At 44.9% G+C, this 4,903-nt stretch overlaps 1 non-coding gene across 1 annotated transcript; it reads right to left on the bottom strand.

Moving 5' to 3' along the window:
• Window positions 1-3,048: 3,048 nt before the first annotated feature.
• trnas-acu (transfer RNA serine (anticodon ACU)) lies at window positions 3,049-3,130 on the bottom strand. Its single transcript has one exon. It is a non-coding gene; the product is annotated as a tRNA-Ser (tRNA).
• Window positions 3,131-4,903: the final 1,773 nt, after the last annotated feature.

Genomic DNA, 4,903 nt, shown 5'->3' with positions numbered 1-4,903 from the left:
GTACAGAAGGAGACCATTCAGTCCATCATGTCCATGACAGCTCTTTGCAAGAGCAAATCAGCTAATTCCACTCCTCTGCCCTTTCATAGTAACCCTGCAACTTTTCTCTATTCAGGTGTTTATCCAATTCCCTTTTGAAAGCCAAGATTGAATCTGCCTCCAGCACACTCTCAGGCAGTGTATTCCAGATCCAAACCACTCGCTCTGTCCCACACCCCTGGTACCATTGCAGAAAATCTCTTCTGTTCATTTCATCCCTCATAAATAATTGAAATGAAATGTTTATTAGGAAATGCACAACATAAAAAGGAGAGAGAAATAAATGCTGAGCAAAATAGAAGTCAATGTTTGGAAGGTAAAAAGAGCAAAAGATGTAACTTTTATTCTGGATGAGTGAGAGGAATATATCACACTTTGGGGATTTTGTAAGAGGATTTATTGATAAACCTGGGATTTGAGAGGAAGCTGGTTCATGGTTTACAGAACAAATTCAGGCCCTGGGATGGAGCCAACAGCTGCACTGTCCAATAACAGACAGGACGGGGACACTGTCTCAGGCCTGGTGAGCTCAGTCGATGAAAGCATGAAACTCTGAATCTCAAGTTTTTGAGTTTGAGCCCCACGGTGGGTGTTTTTTATTTCCTTTTTTGGCTGATTTTACAGGCATTCTCCAGCTCTGAATTCCTCGGCAGAGAGTTCAAGGAGTGTTTGAAATGAGATTCAACAGCAGTATGAGAAAGTCTCTCCTTGATTCAGGACTCTTACCTCTCTGCAGCAACTCGCTGCTGAAGATTGAACTTCATCTCATTTCATTCTCAGCTGAGGGTCAGTGTGGATCACTGGGACTTCTGGCTGTCTCCCACTTCACAATCCATCAGTGCTGAGAAAGCAATGGGGAATATTACTCACATGTTACAATGTTTTATAAATACTTGAATGTATTTCACACTGTGTCTAACAGTGTGAATCTCCCCTGGTATATCAGCTCACCAATACTTCAACAGAACATTCACATAATGTGAGCTCTGAGATCTGTTCAGATCCCATTCCAAAGACCTGGAAAGTGGGATTGGGCTGGATCGCTCTTTTTCAGCTGGCACAGACACGATTGCTAAATGGTCTCATTCTGTGCCATAAATTTTCTCCATTTTCTATGTTCTATGAAGTGAGGTGTGATTGGGAGGGGCAATTCCACCAGGGTTATATTTTCTACCAAAACAATGACACAAGGGATACTTCACTTTTTTATTCATTCATTCATGCGATGTGGGTATTTACTGCCCATCCTTAATTGCCCTTGAGAAGGTGGTGGGGTGGGCTGCCTTCTTGAACCACCCTTGAGTGAGTGTGGCATAAAGGATCCATAGCAAAATTGAAGTCACTGGGAATCAGGGGGAAAACTCTCCACTTGTTGAAGTCATACCTCGCACAAAACAAGATGGTTGTGGCTCGTGGAGGCCAATCATCTCAGTCCAGGACATTGCCTCAGGAGTTTCTCAGGGTAGTGTCCTAGACCCAAACATCCCAGCTGTTTCATTGACGACTTTCTCTTCAACATAAGTCAGAAGTGGGAATGTTAGATGATGACTCACAACTCTTCAGATACTGAAGCAGTCTGTGCCTGCAAGCAGCAAGACCTGAACAACATTCAGGCTTGAGCTGATAAGTGGCAAGCAACCTTCTGGCCACACAAGTGCCAAGCAGTGAACATCTCCAATGAGAGAGAAAAAAAATCTACCTTTTGATATTCAGAAGCATTATCATCGTTAAATCCCCCACCATCAACATCTTGACCAGAAACATAACTGGACCAGTCACATCTATGCTGTGGCTATAAGCGCAGGTCAGAGATTACGAATTCTGCAGCAAGTATCTCACCTCCTGACACCCCAAATCCTGTCCACCATCTACAAGGCACAAGTCAGGAGTGTGATGGAATACATCCCACTCAACAACACTCAAGAAGCTCAACACCATCCAGGACAAAGCAGCGCACTTGATCGGCACCTAACCCGCCACCTTAAACATTCAATCCCTCCACAACCAGTAAACAGTGGCTGCAGTGTGTACCATCTCCATATGCACTGCAGCAACTCGCCAAGTATCCTTCAACAGCACCTTCCAAACTCGTGACCACTACCACCTCGAAGGACAAGGGCAGCAGATGCATGGGAACTCACTACCTGCAGGTTCCCCTCCAAGTCACTCACCATCCTGACTTGGAACGATATCGCCATTTATTCACTGTTGTTGGGTCACAATCCTGGAACTCCCTCCCCAACGGCAGTGTGGGATTTCCTGCACCATATGGACTGCATCAGTTCAAGAAGGCAGCTCTCCACCACCTTCTCAACGGCAATAGGAATGGGTAATAAATGCTCGCCTTATCAGCGATACTCACACCCAAGAATGAATAAAAACCAAATCACTCTCCACAGATTCCCCACAATCTGGGCTTGGACATTTACTTCAGGAGCACAGAGCTTTATATCACTGCAACATGAGTTCCAATCTTCATATTCTGTTCACTTTTCACATTATTTTCTACCAGTCCACGAGCTTTTATTAATTCAGTATTCGGGTCTCTGCTCCTCAACCGTTTCTAACATCTCACCTCTTCCAAAAAAACACTCTGATCTATCGTCGGTAGTCGATGACCCCTCATTTTAAACTCCATCTGCCAAAGCATTGCTCACTCACTTAATCTATCAAGAAGATTTGAAAATAAATTTATTGCCAAAGGATAATTTTCTGCATCTGCTCCCTCGCCATTTGCTTTTCCCATTTGTCTTTCACTTGGTGCAAATCCAGAGAAAGTAATGATGGAAGGAAGGAGGGGAGGAAAAATCCTGCTCCGTTTCGTGATCCCTATTTGATCTTCATTCCAGTGCAGTTTGGGTGAAGAATTCCAATTGTCTGTCTCAATTTTAATAAAGTATAACAAATTCTGGAATCACTGTCTGGACATTGACAAGAACAGGTTTCGAGGCTGACTTTACACATAAGCTCACCCAACATTAATAATACACGAAACAGCTCATAAACTAGCGACAAGGATGGGATTCGAACCAACGTGTGCAAAGCACAACAAATTAGTAGTCCATCGCCTTAACCTCTCGGCCACCTTGTCAGTTGCAGAGCCGTAGCTGTCACCTTCAGCACAGCTTCTGGCTGTGCAGCCAGGGGAGCGGGTTGGTTAGTTACAAGGTTAGATTGGAGAAGATGGAGTTGTTCTCCCTGGAGTAAAGGAGATTGAGAGAGGTATGATAAACGTGTACAAGATTATGATAGGCTTAGGTAAGATAGAAAAGGAAAAAGTATTCTCATTATCTGATGAAACACGGACTAGGGGACACAGATGGAAGGTTTTGGATAAGAGATGCAGGTGGATATGAGGAAGAAATATTTTACACAGTGGATGGTAATGAGCTGGAACTCACTGCCCATGAGGGTGGTGGAAGCCGAGACAATCAATGATTTTAAAAGGAAACTGGATGGACACCTGAAGGAAGTGAACTTGCAGGGATACGGGGATTGAGCGGGGGATTGGGACTGACTGAATTGTTCCACACAGAGCTGGCACAGAGGGGCAAAATGGCCTCCTTCTGTGTCGTACATGACTCCATGACTCCATCAATTTCTACCACTCTATGTTGGATATGTCTCCTGCTCCTGCTTGGGAAGATCCAGATTCATAGAAGTTCAATGAAACTGTGACCTTAACGGCCACTAACAGCTACGTCCTCACCCTGGTGTGAGGCTCCAGGTCGTGTTACAGGAGGTGACACAGCTCTGTGACCAGATCCTTATTGAATCAGAGTCACCTCACACATTGCTTCTGGGTTAGCTGTAGGTAGGAATAGTGCTCTTGGAAAACACTGGGTGGGTAGGGCAGATCCCTTTCCTCCTCCCTCTTTATAGAGCATCCCCTCACTGCAGCCTCTGCTCCATTTGTTGTTCATGTTACAGACCCAGAGACACCGTAACTACAGGCCCCAAACCTCGTCCAGAGTTGAAATGACAAACTCAGTTGAGTGATCATTGCTCGAATGGGTAGGAGAATTGGAGACAGAGAAAGATTAGAATAGGTCAAAAACTTGGGGTTATTGCAGAGACTGGGCAGGGAGTTGTCACAGAGAGAGAGAATGTACAGTGAAACACGTGTGATCGTCATTGGGACTGGTTTGGACATCTCGAGATAGATAGAAAGCTTACACCAGAACACGGTGTGCTCATCACTAAGAGCGGGGGGGTTGCGTGGGCGGGGGGGGGGGGGGGAGGGTGGGGTGGGGGGGGTTGGTGGCGGGCGGTGGGGGAGCTTTAAGAGAGTTTGACTAAGTAAAACCAGAAATACAATGCCATTAGCATATCACAGGAAATAGTCAATTGATAACCTGGCAGAGAAAAAAAACAGGCACACCTGGGGAGACGGACATCCTAAGGATTATCGAGCAGTATGATGGGGATTACGATTTAATTCTCAATAGAATATCTGAGGATGTCCAGAAATACAAATTTAAGATAAAAAATTGTTGAGATAAGTTGGTTAATGGGGCACATCTCTGCACCTGACGGTTAAATAAAAGACACAAAGAATTGAAGGATGAGATGGACAATTTACAGAAGGAAAATGAAGGTTGGTAGGAGAACATTGGCATCCTGTACAATCAGTTACTCTGGGATCAGGAGCCCCATGATGGAGTATATTATCCACAGAGAAAATTAGAACAAATACTGGCCCAAAACACTGAGTTACAGGCAGAAAGTCCCAGACTAGGGGAGGAGTTAGAAGATGTGAGGAGGGGCTATGAGGGAATTAGACCCGTGTTAAAGCTCTGCCTCCCCTGAAGCTGCCCACGCCCTGTTTTGAGATAAAATCCGACAGTTTCAGACACAATCCGTC

Source organism: Heterodontus francisci, unplaced genomic scaffold, assembly GCF_036365525.1.
Source record: "Heterodontus francisci isolate sHetFra1 unplaced genomic scaffold, sHetFra1.hap1 HAP1_SCAFFOLD_330, whole genome shotgun sequence".
NCBI lineage: Eukaryota > Metazoa > Chordata > Chondrichthyes > Heterodontiformes > Heterodontidae > Heterodontus > Heterodontus francisci.
The sequence above is the reverse complement of the archived record's forward strand: the minus strand, read 5'-3'. Positions and strand labels throughout refer to the sequence as shown.